The following is a 13,621-nucleotide window of genomic DNA, read 5'->3' as shown; positions in this document are numbered from 1 at the left end:
AGCGCCGCAGCGATGATGCCTTTCGGCGTTAGCGTAGCGGTAAGTGGTTAATAGGAAAAAGAATACGGGAAAATTGATTGTTGATTGTAGACTTTCTTTTGTATGAACGAAATTACGTCAATTAGCCATTCATTGGTGAAATAGCTTTTTAGGGAAAATTGATGGGTGATTGTAGACTTTCCTTTTGTATGAACCAAATTACGTCGATTAGACATTCATTGGTGAAATTTTTTGTGAAACAGCCTTTATGTGGAAAATTGATGTTTTATTGTAGACCTTCTTCTGTATGAACGGAATTACGTTGATTAGCCATTCAGTGGTGAAATTTATTTGTGATATAGCCTTTTTTGGGAAAATTAGTTGGTAGCTTTAACTACAGTCAAGGACAATATATGTTTTTTACGGCCCACTGGGTAAATGTTGTTCCTGCCCAGCCACACCAGCAACTTGGCCAGGTGACGCCGCTTTGGCCGCCATGTTCTCAATCCGTTGGTACTGCGGCAATGTCCGCCTCTACCTCCTCATCCTCCACCGTGTCCTCAGCCTTCACTGCAAGGACAATTTACAGAGCTCCTCCAGCATACTACATGTGCAGGGCACGGCGGTTTCACGCTGTTCTACACCTCATTTACCTGGGTGAACGGAGTCACACAGGGGAGAAACAGCTCTGGGTCCTTCATCAAGAAATCAAATCCTGGCTTTATCCGCGACAACTCAAACTCTGAACCATGGTGTCTGACAACGGAAAGAACATGGTGTTGGCGCTGCGTCAAGGAGGGCACACGTGTTCAATCTGGTTGTTAAGCGGTTTATGAAATCTTCCACCCATCTGCAAGCCATCCTAAAAATGGCCAGGAAACTTTGCATGCACTTCAGCCACTCATACACTGTAAAGCACACCGTAATTGAGCTGCAGCGGCAGAACAGCATCCCTAAACATAGGCTGATATGCCACGTTTCCTCCCGTTGGAATTCGACCTTCCATATGTTGAACCGACTATACGAACAAAGAAAGGTCATAAACGATTTCTTGATGATCCAAGTTTACAGGAGTTCTCCCCTGTGTAACTTCGATGTTAGCCAGTGGCAGCTCATGAGTGACACCTGCTGTTTGCTCAGGCCCTTTGAGGAGGCCACGTTATTTGTCAGTCGCCAGGACTATGGGTCATTCCACTGCTTCATGTCCCGGAACCGATGCTGGTAAATCTGGCTGGTCAGGGAACTGGAGACATGGTGCCTAGAAGGATGGAGGCAGAGTTTGATACATTTGTCTGTCAAAATCTCTGTTTACAGTCAGTGAACGGGAACATCAGTTATCACAAGTATATGTAGACACCAACCGATGGGGTGTTAACCCCTAGAATTAGGTCATCGGCACTAAGGAGCAGTCATTTTCACAGCTCGAGGTATCCTCTCGGAAGCTTGACCTCTGAATGTCGACAGTCTGCTTTGCGAAGGTTGTCTAAAAGAAAAATCCCGCAGTGCACCAGCTTTGAGGAAAGTCTTGATCCGGCACAGGCTGCTTTGCTCCTTCAAAAACAATGGACTCTATACAGCGTTACACAAATGTATAATTTCTCATACACCAGACTGAAAGAGTATTCCAAGCACCTGTCTACCTACATAGCTGCCGAGAAGCAGAAGGGGCTTGCCATTGAAATGGGCTCAGAGCTGAACCTAAAAGCCAAATTTTACTGTGTACCTGGATTCAAAGGAAAGGATGGAGATCCACTGGCTATGCTCATACAGATTTTGGCCAACCCTCCACTCACCAAGGCAAGCACAGAGGACCGGATTGTGTGGACAGGTTGATTCTCCGGGACGTACACAGAGGACGATCTTTTGGAGGTGTTACTAGAGACATTTACTTGCCTCCCGCTCTTCCTGTATAACGGCTCCGAGGCACTCACGGCTATCGAAGGGACGTGGATTCAAAGAAACTTTGACTGTTGCTTCGGTAAGCTGGTGATCAGTTCTCAGGACCTTATGTGGATAGCAGCGATGTGGACCGGGTATGACGTGTCTGGATCAGTGTCGGTCACAGAGCTTGTTTTCTCTGTGCCCGTCGAAACTCGCATGGACATTTCTTATGCCATCCACGCATAAGACTTCAAGACTTTATAGAATGATATTCAGAAATCAAAGGACTAGGTCACGTTGGAGGAAGTGGACAATTTATTCCAATGTCTTCACTCGCATTTCTTCAGACACTTTAGAATCTACTTATCAGCAACCCAGCTCGTCAAGGTGATGGCATCTGTGGTATCAGCGCATTGTGATGGAAAGTTCTTCAGTAAGGACTACCTAATCCGAGTGCTGGGATTCATCACGGAGCTGGTCATCAATAACATCCAGTATTGAACAGTACACATGGATAACTCTCATCTCGAACCTTGTCCACAATGTTTTCCCCCCGGACGTCTTACATTTCTTAGACATGATCCCTGCAGTGCTTACTACATGTTATACCATTCTTTACCATTCTGTTACAGCGGCTGTGAGACCTGCACATACTAAGGCTTATTTATGAAGATTTTCGGGTATTGCGTGTACCGACCAGTTACCTTCAAGCTGTGATTGTGTAGCCTGTACTGTAGGAATGAGCTGGAGTCGGCTTGTTTTCTGGACTGTCCTCCAGTTATCGGCCATAGCCCCATACATTTCATGATTAATATGCATTACCATCGTGGTCACCCCGACACTGGTCGTCAATCCATTCTTGTTGATGAAGCACTTTGTTTTTTCAGATTGTCTTTTTAATCTTGTGGTTTTGCCCCTTCTGTGTTGTATTTTATGTGTGTTAATGTCCTGTTTGTGAAATAAACTTTTTTTTTTCTCCCCCGTTAAAAAAAAGAAGAAAAATAATTGGCTTGTGATTTGGGAGCCAAAAGCAGGAATGGCTACAAAACACAGAAGACATGCAAATATTCCATTCACGTGTCATCTCTGTTTTGGATCTACTCCTGTTTTTTTTGGCATTAGCAATACTGATGGATTTCTGACCAAATGCTGACCGAGTGAAGGCGGATACCCAACAGACAGGATCCATTTCTTGGGAGTTATTGTTCTGACGGATCAGAGGAAGGGCAAAATAATTAGTGATGTCAACACAAACGTACTGCTGACACCCTCTCCACTCTGTCGGGGGCTTTACTTGTGTAAGCGTTTAATAAAATAGGTTTTGTAGACATCTATGTGGAATCAGCTGATGACGGTGTAAAAGGAGTGCGCTTCTTCTTGGCACTAACATCGACCTGTAAGACTGAGTTTATATTTCAGTTATTTGGTCAGTTTTGGCCCTATGACTGCCCAAATAAGTGAAGTGTGCAGTGATTCTAAGAGTGATGCCTGTCATCTGCATGTCATACTGACTCACAGTATTATTTCACTACCACAGCAGACTCTCTATGCGTGTTACTGCAAGGCACAGTGTTCTACACCACAATAAAGGCTCTCTGTAGCCAGGAAATAGCCGTTTTTTTAACACGATTCGCCGCATGTTAATTCGTATTGAACCAAGTGTTTTCAGAAATTTCAGTGAACCGACCGTAACAAATTTTAAAAAAATTTGCTCATCTCTAAGTAAAACCCTAAAAAAATATATCCTAAAATGATATCTAGTGTCTTTACAATATAAGGGATTTATTGTACACTTGAGTGCACAAATAGTACAATTCTTTTTAATTAGCAGTAACATACAGTACAAGTATTTGTTTTATACAGATGTGATGTGATGGAGCTTTAAAGTGAAATGTTGGCTAGCAATATACTGTGACATTATGCTGTGAGTACAAATTTGAGCTGGTTTTTATTTATCTTCCTCCTCCTCCTCATCCTATCCACCATTACCATACCAACCTTTTTTATCAGAAAATCCCAGCCCTTACCATTTGAGAGATCGAACAAAAGGTGGCGACAACCAACACTGAACGATAACCTCCAAATCATCAATCTGTCTAATCGAATATTAACAGATAAGGAACTGAATGTCCTACAGAGAGGTTTATCATTCGTACCTACTACCAAATTCGATACTTTCAAATGGGTTAAGGACCTAAACCTTTTCTGTAGAAGATTAAAATGGCACAAATTTTACCAGAACACAAATAAAAAAACATGTATTGATCTAGTAATCAATCCTGAAGACTTTCCCGATCTTCAGATTTTGATGGACCTGTGGGATGAGGGGTCAAAAACACTTGGTGAGGGTCCGTTTACTAACCTTCGCCCGGTTAGCTCAAAACTGCCACCTCCAGTAAACTCTGAACACATTGACATCTTCCTGCGGTTAGTTACCTCGGATCTTGAACAACTCAAACCAACAATTCTACCACAATCTGTCAGGAGTTGAGTTTCGAGCACTCAGAGATTTAGAGACTGATAAGAAAATTGTCTTAAAGCTGTCTGACAAGGGGGGCAATTTAGTAATACTTGACCACTCAAAGTACCAGAAAATGTGTCTGGACTTACTAAATGACAAAAAAAGCTACAGGGTTCTACCAGGTGACCCATCCCCAATATTCTTCTTACAACTAAAATCCCTTCTCCAACAGGGCCTTGAACAAAAGGTAATCAGTAAATCTGAATATTCTTTTCTACTTCCAAATACTCCACAATTGGCGACCTTCTACGGATTACCAAAGGTCCATAAGGGACTAAATCCCTTGAAAGGCCGTCCAATTGTTTCCAGAATAGAATCCCTTACCCACCACTGGGGAGTATACTTGGATCAGGTATTACGAGACTTTGTGTCGTGTTTACCTTCTTTCACCAGAGACACGATGGACTTTTTGCGTAAATCTGAGACCATTCCGGTCGATCAGGATGTCCTATTGGCGACTATTGACGTGGAGTCTTTGTAAACGTCGATACCACATGACAAGGGACTGGCAGCAACTATGCATTTTCTGTCATCTAGGGGAATCCAATTTCAAAACCATAACCAATTTATTATAGGTTTACTGGAGTTCACACTAACACACAATTTATTTTTGTTCAACGGCTCATTCTATCACCAGCTCAGGGGGACAGCGATGGGGAGCCCTTGTGCCACGACATATGCTAACCTCCTCCTGGGCTGATAAGTTTGTTTTCCCCGACCATGAGATGTGGTGGAACAACTATATCATTTTTTGGACCAGATATATTGACGATATATTTGTGTTATGAAACGGCAGTAGAGATGAGTTCAGTAAGTTCATGGATACGTTGAACCACAATGATGTGGGACTTGGGTTTACATATGATCTACAACCAGTCTCCACTACATTTCTAGATGTGGAAGTTAAAAAACAAGGTGGAAACCTCACCACTGTGGTTTTCAGAAAGCCAACCGCAACAAATAACATCCTCCACTGGACAAGCCATCACCCACCAGCTGTAAAAAGAGGGATCCCAAAGGGTCAATACCTGCGCATGCTCAGGAATTGCTCCAATAACGAGTCATTCTATCATGAATCAAAGAAACTCCAAAACAGACTCCTACAAAGGGGTTACCCCCAACCTGTCTTAAAAGAAGCCTTCAAAGTGGCAGCACAGAGAGATAGAAGCGAACTGTTGGTACCCAGACAAAAAGAACCAACTGACAACCCTATCTGGATCATCTCGACCTATGATGCCGCAAACAAAGATGTCAGAGCCATTCTCAAGACTCACTGGCCCATCCTGACGATGGATACTGATCTTTCCAAGGTGATATCTCCCTATCCACTTATCACCTATAGGAGAGGGTGAAGCCTCAAGGATAGACTAGTATATAGCCACCACACCGGGTCTCCTAAAGAAGGCACCTGGCTAGACAGAAAACCAATAGGTGTTTTTAAATGCGGAACCTGTAAGGCCTGTAACTATATTCGTCCCTCCAAGACGGTGACTTGCTCAGTAACTAAATATATCCACACAGTAAAGGATTTTATCAATTGCAAAACCAAAGGTGTAATCTACATAGGATAATGTTCTTGTCCAAAGGATTACATTGGTAAAACCTTTAGAGAGCTAAGACGACGTATCTGCGAGCACGTCAATGATATAGCCAAACATAAGGATACACCCATGGCTACACCAATCGCTAACCATATTAACGAACATCAGAACGGTAACGCAAAGTCCATCGTTTTCTCGACAATTGAGACTGTCCCTCTACTTTTGAGGAAAGGCGACTGGGACCGAAAAATTCTGCAAAAAGAGACGGAATGGATATATCGCTTTCGGTCCCAGTCGCAAATGGGTCTCAATGAGAGACTAACCTATACTTGTTTTCTATGACCCGTTTTTTCTCTTTATGGTTCCTAATCCTGCCTCTACCTCCAGTATTAATACGAGCCCCTAGCTGGGTCGACTGGCACGTAAAGTGACGCTCTTTTCACTATGACATGTATCCTGTCATAATGTATCCTTTTCTGGGATCGGATTTGGTCAGTCACTATAATTTGGGTGACCCTCTCCTTTCCCATTATTACTGTTGATATACAACAGCATCTATCAATTTTCTTCTTTCATCTATTCACACAAAACTTAAACAAAAAATACATATGGCTGCTATCCTACATATTCTCAACAATGGATGCGCCTGAGGAACAATTTAAGCTATTGTAGATTGATATAGGTAATGTAGAGACCTGGAGTCAATAATATTCACACATAGCGATAAGATGCGTTCCAAATGAAGGATATGACCTCACCATGCGTTCCAAAGAACCGGAAACGACGTCACCTCCGTATATCTCAGGCCCTGGATATGACGTCCTGCGATGCATTCCAAAGGCCGGATGTGACGTCTATCTGACTGTCACATTACCGCAAATGACGCCGGATAAACAGAAAAGGCTCCAGGCTTTAAATAAACCAGCGCATCCATAAGAGTCTAGCCGTGTTAGCTCCCCTATCGGACGGCGTTAGCCTGGTCAGAATCCCCTTCAGTAAGTAACCCCATGTTCATTATCGATATGCTCGACTTTGACCAAACATACCATCAGTAATGCATGTCTTATATTATGATCTTGTAGGCATATATCATACTGATGTGGACATTTACTACTGACCTTAACTTCAAGGGAGCTAATTATCTTTTTTTTTTTGATCTTCATCTATGATCCTTTTTTTTCTTTAAACTGCATCGATTATGTATATTACACATCTTAATCATTACCCCCTGATGAGCCGTCTTAGCGGCAGAAATGCGTCGGGTGTGTATATCTTTATAACTGCTTGTAGTATACTGTATAGGTTTATCTAGAGACGTTATACCAACAGTCTAGCCTTACTTTATAGGACACAGGGTCGTTTTAGGGATACAATAGGTCTAGGCACGAGGACAGGGCACCCCCACCATTAGGAGGTGTCCCTGGGCTGAGCTAGCTATTGGGTTGTAACTAGGGACATTTGATCCCTCTTACACCAATAACCTAGATATCTATACCAGAGTTACCTATATCTTCTCCCTTTAAATCCGACCTGTGATAAAGGAAGGGAAAGAAATTTCTTTGTTTTTTGTTTCTGTGAATTTACACGGTATTAGTCTGTGTAAATTAGTTTCACCAGGGCAACTATAGCCTACTACCCATATATTAAAGGTAATTTTAGTAGAACACGTTACATTTTTGATACTTAATTACGTACGTGTATACGATTTGATTACCATATGATATAATACTCAAATTTTTTCAAAAACATCTTTAAGTAAGACCCTAAAAAAATATATCCTAGAATGATATCTGGTGTCTTTACAACATAAGGGATTTATGGTACACTTGAGTGGACTGGGGCACAAATACTGCTAATTAAAAAGAATTGTACTAACATACAGTACAAGTATTTGTTTTATACAGATGTGATGTGATGGAGCCTGGGGCAATGGAGCTTTAAAGTGAAATGTTGGCTAGCAATATACTGTGACATTATGCTGTGAGTACAAATTTGAGCTGGTTTTTATTAGTAAGTCTAAAACCTTTTATTTGGAAAAGATCATCCTCATTTATACTGTACAGAGTCAATGGCGTAACTATAGGGGTCGCAGCGGTCGCAGTTGCGACCGGGCCCCTAAGCCAGGGGGGCCCAGATGGTGGTGCTGTATATTTCCCTTTATAAGATGCACTGCATCTTATAAAGGGAATACTAGTGAGCGCTTCCATAACGAAAACTCTCACTAGTCTGCAGGAGGGGGAGAAAAGTGCTGTGAGCGCTGTACAGTACTTACCCCTCCTCCTGCTTGCTCTTCCCGGGGCCCGCGCTGCTGTGTTCTGGCTGCCTGCAGCATCAGGATGTACATAGCGCACTCTGATCTGACGCTGCAGGTCAGGTGACTGCAGTGCGGGACTTGAGAAAAGATGAGAGCCCAGGAAACAGCCTGACCAGAAGAGGAGCGGCACAGCAGGAGAGGTAAGTTTATTTATTTTATAGTCTGATCTGAGGTCTGATATGAGGGTCTGAAGGGTCTGATTGGGGGTCTGAAGAGTCTGATTGGGGGTCTGATTAGGAGTCTGAAGGGTCTGATTTGGGGTCTCAATGATCTGATTGGGGGTCTAAAAGGTCTGATTGGCTGTCTGAATGGTCCGATTGGGGGTCTGATTAGGGGTCTGAAGTGTCTGATTAGGGGTCTGAAGGGTCTGATTAGGAGCCTAAAGGGTCTGAAGGGTCTGATTGGGGGTCTAGAGAAGTTGAATGGGGGTCTGGAGGTCGAATGGGGGTCTGATTGCGGGTCTGTAGGTCTAATGGGGGTCCGATTGGGGGTCTGGAGGTCTAATGGGGATCCGATTAGGAGTCTGGAGGTCTAATGGGGGTCTGAATGGGTGTCTGGAAGTCTAATGGAGGTCTGATTGGGGGTCTAGAGGTCTAATGGGGGTTTGATATGGGGTCTGACAGGTCTAAAGGTCTGGTCTGAGATAGGGGGGTCTCATCTGGGGTTTTATATGGGGGTCTGATCTGACAGGTAAGGGGGTATTTTTTTGTACTGGCACACTATCTGTGTGGTACAAGTGTTTTTATGGGGACTGTTTCTACAGTATAGTATTGGGGATGGGGGGCGGCAGAATGGGGTGTTGAAAAGGTGAGAAGGAGGATGGAAAAGTAGGAAAGTAAGAGGTCTGTTTGTTAAACTCTGCACAGACGAGACGCAGCTGAAAGAAGTCACCATGGCAGTCTGGTCTGAAGGAGAAGATGAGGAAAGAGAATATCTACATCAGAGGAGACATCACTGGATGGAAGAGGTACATATGTGAGGCTGTATTACCCTGTATGTTCTGTAGCGCTGTATGTAATGTTTTCCAAGTATGTCTTTAAAGGGGTTGTCCGCTTTATTTTTTGCTGCGGTGAGCAGGTGAACAGAGCAGAGAAAACAGCTCTCATATCAGCACTGCCCTCTCTTCAAACAGCTGATCTGCTGACATCCCTGCCGGTCTGATATTAATGACCTATCTTTAGGATAGGTTGTCAGTAGTAAAAAGAGGACAACCCCTTTAACAGTAGGACTGGAGGGAATGGGTTAGGTTGAGAATTTGGCATGGGGGGGGATGTTTCAATTTTTGCCTCAGGCACCAGAAAGGCTAGGTGCACCCCTGTCCCTTACCATAAAGCAATGAGGGAAGGTGGTGGTGGTGGGCCCAAGCTGAACTCCTGTACCAGGGCCCATGAGTCTTTAGCTATGCCCCTGCACAGAGTAACATATAATGGAAGGCCATTTACCATACAGTAGTTTCTCTTTTCACAAAGAAACACTGTGGGGGAATTTATCACACCCTGCACTCCAGAATTCCTGCTTCCAAAAGTCATTAAATAGGGGTCATTTGCGCAAACATTTTGCACTTTTGAAAAATGTGTAGGAAAGTGGGTGTGATTAACTATGTTAATTAGCTTCACTCCAGATTTTTAATTCTGACTAGAGATGAGCGAATTGAAGTTGATTAAGTGGAATTCGATCCGAATTTCAGGAAAAATTAGATTCACACCGATTCCATGCATGCAGCCATCAGCAGCCAGCCAGCCCTGTGATTTCACATCCCTATAAATAGCCTCAGCCATCTTGGATTCTGCCATTTTCCAGTGTACTTAGTGCAGGGAGAGACGTCAACAGGCGCTAGGGACAATGCTAGAAAAAACTTAATTGTGCTAAAAAACAATTTAAAAGTTCAAGGAAAGATTATTCAAGGTGTAGGGAAAGGATAGGGATGAATAATTCCACAGTATTTACCGTATTTATATCGCCCTATAAGACGCACCGGCCCATAAGACGCACCTAGGTTTTTGAGGAGGAACATAAGAAAAAAAATATTTTTAACCAAAAGGTATGCTTTTGGTGGGTTTGAACTAATGGCGGTCTGTGCATGACACTATTATGGGGGATCTGTGGATGATGCACTGTTATGGGGTGGGGGATTTGTGGATGGCACTGTTATGTGGGGGATCTGTGGATGGCACTGTTATGGGGGGGAGCTGTGGATGGCACTGTTATGGGGGGGAGCTGTGGATGGCACTGTTATGGGGGGAGCTGTGGATGACATTATGATGGGGGGGTCTGTGGATGGCATTATGATGGTGGGAGGATCTGTGGATGGCATTATGATGGTGGGGGGATCTGTGGATGGCATTATGATGGTGGGGGGATCTGTGGATGGCATTATGATGGTGGGGGGGATCTGTGGATGGCATTATGATGGTGGGGGGATCTGTGGATGGCACTGTTATGGGGTAGTGGATCTGTGGATGACACTGCTATATGTGTCATCCACAGATCCCCCATAACAGTCCCATCCACAGATCCCCCCATCATAATGCCATCCACAGACCCCCCCCCATCATAATGCCATCCACAGACCCCCCCCATCATCATGCCATCCACAGATCCCCCTATCATAATGCCATCCACAGACTTCCCCCCCCCCCCCCCATCATTATCCCATCCATAGATCCCTAAGGAGGGGCTGTAGTAGGCTGGGAGAGCGGCGGGGCAGTGCAGGCACTGTACTCTGGCCTCACCGCTCAGTATGTACTGTATTATACCTAGTGTTAATCATAATATCTAAACTGCACTCTACCTGCTCCCCATCTGTACTGTACTTACCGGTACATGTCACACTCCGTCTCCTGTAGTAAGCGCTAGCAGGCAGGCCGGGCTGCAGGCGGCCGTAACTCACTGCTTCATTCATAAAGTAGGCGGAGCAGCCACGTGACCTCAGTGAGTTACGGCCGCCTGCAGCCAGACCTCCCTGCTAGCGCTTACTACAGGAGTAAGTACGGTACAGATGGGGAGCGCAGTTTAGATATTATGATTAACACTAGGTATAATTTGCCGTTCAGCGGTTATATGTTCTAAAGCCCTTTTTGGCGTGTAATATTGGCAAAATTTAAATATATTTGCCGTTCAGTGGTGCAGTTATAAGTTCTAAAGCCCATTTTTGTGTGTATTAATGGCACAAAAAAGTATTTGCCGTTGTGTGGTGAAGTGAGAAAATTACAGACTTTTTTTTGGGTGTTTCCTTTTTATTATCTGTGACAGTATGTCAGACAGAGAAGTACCAGTTAAAGGCCTAAATGTTTCTGGCGAAGGCACAGGTCGCAGCAGAGTAAGGGGGCATGACAGCAGGAGTCGCAGCGAGAGGCCTGAGCTCCCGATGTCATCTAGCGGTCGCTCATGACCAGCAACCCAGCGGTTCTTGAATGGTTGACTCGGTCATCTCTGTTTTGGATCCGCTCCTGTTTTTTTGGGCAATAGCAATACTGATGGATTACTGACCAAATGCTGACTGAGGGAAGGGAGATGCCCAACAGACAGGATCCGTTTACTGGGGGTTATTGTTCTGACGGATCAGAGGAAGGGCAAAATAATCAGTGACATCAACACAAACTTACTGCTGACACCCTCTCCTCTCTGTCGGAGGGCCTCTACTTGTATAAGTGTTTAATAGAACAGGTTCTGTAGACATCTATGTGGAATCAGCTGTTGACGGTGTAAAAGGAGTGCGCTTCTTCTTGGCACTAACATTGACCTGTAAGACTGAGTTCATATTTCAGTTATTTGGTCAGTTTTGGCCCCATGACTGCCCAAATAAGTGAAGTGTGCAGTGATTCTAAGAGTGACGCCTGTCATCTGCATGTCATACTGACTCACAGTATTATTTCACTACCACAGCAGACTCCCTATGCGTGTTACTGCAAGGCCATTACACGCCATTAGAAAGGCTCTCTGCAGCCAGGAAATAGCCGTTTTTTAACTCGATTCGCCGCAAATAAGTTCGGATTTAATAAAATTTTTGCCAAAAATTCTGCAAACCTGCCGAATCATATTTTTGAAATATTTGCTCATCTCTAATTGCAACTTTAAAAAAAAAAAATAAATATGCAAAAAGAAGTTGCAGTCACTGCACTAGGCAGATAATGTAAAAAAAAACTAGATAAGCATTTCTAAACAAACGTTATAGTTTTCAAGATGTGCCCAATTTTACCCCTTAAGGACCCTGCCATTTTTCACCTTAAGGTCCAGGTAATTCATGACAGTGGTAAAATTGAGTTAAAAAATTCTAATTTTTATTTATAAAAAAAATTCTAAATTTACAAATATTTTTGAAAAATTAGCAAATTTCAATTTCTGTACTATTATAATAGATAGTAATACCTCCAAAAATAGTTATTACTTTACATTCCCCATATGTCTACTTCATGTTTGGATCATATTGTGAATGCCAATTTATTTTTGGGGACGTTAGAAGGCTTAGAAGTTTAGAAGCAAATCTTGAAATTTTTCAGAAAATTTCTAAAACCCAATTTTTCAGGACCAGTTCAGGTCTGAAGTCACTTTGTGAGGTTACATAATAGAAACCACCCAAAAATTACCCCAGTTTACAAACTACACCCTCAAGGTATTCAAAACTGATTTTACAAAATTTGTTAACCCTTTAGGTGTTCCACAAGAATTAATGGAAAATAGAGATAAAATTTAACTTTTTGGGCAGATTTTCCATTTTGAATCCATTTTTTCCAGTTACAAAGCAAGGGTTAACAGCCAAAAAAAAATCAATATTTACAGCCCTGATTCTGTAGTTTACAGAAACACCCCATATGTGGTATTAAACTGCTGTACGCGCACACGGCAGGGCACAAAGAGAAAGGAATGCCATATGGTTTTTGGAAGGCAGGTTTTGCTGGCCTGTTTTTTTGACACCATGTCCCATTTGAAGCCCCCCTGATGCACCCCTAGAGTAGAAACTCCAAAAAAGTTACCCAATTTTAGAAACTACACACCTCAAGGTATACAAAACTGATTTTACTAACTTTGTTAACCCTTTAGGTGTTTCACAAGAATTAATGGAAAATAGAGATGAAATTTCAGAATTTAAATTATTTGGCAGATTTTCCATTTTAATAACTTTTTTCCGCTAACAAAGCAAGGGTTAACAGCCAAACAAAGCTCAATATTTATTGCCCCGATTCTGTAGTTTACAGAAACACCCCATATGTGGTCATAAACTGCTGTACGGACACACGGCATTGTGCAGAAGGAAAGGAACACCATACAGTTTTTGGAAGCCAGATTTTGCTGGACAGTTTTTTTTAATACCATGTCCCATTTGAAGCCCCCCTAGAGTAGAAACTCCAAAAAAGTCCCATTTTGGAAACTACAGGATAGGGTGGC

At 43.0% G+C, this 13,621-nt stretch overlaps 1 pseudogene; it reads left to right on the top strand.

The window, feature by feature from the left end:
- Positions 1 to 1,326: 1,326 nt before the first annotated feature.
- On the top strand, positions 1,327 to 2,361 carry LOC120993294 (annotated as a pseudogene).
- Positions 2,362 to 13,621: the final 11,260 nt, after the last annotated feature.

The sequence above is a fragment of the Bufo bufo genome, chromosome 3, assembly GCF_905171765.1.
Source record: "Bufo bufo chromosome 3, aBufBuf1.1, whole genome shotgun sequence".
Lineage (NCBI taxonomy): Eukaryota > Metazoa > Chordata > Amphibia > Anura > Bufonidae > Bufo > Bufo bufo.
The sequence above is the reverse complement of the archived record's forward strand: the minus strand, read 5'-3'. Positions and strand labels throughout refer to the sequence as shown.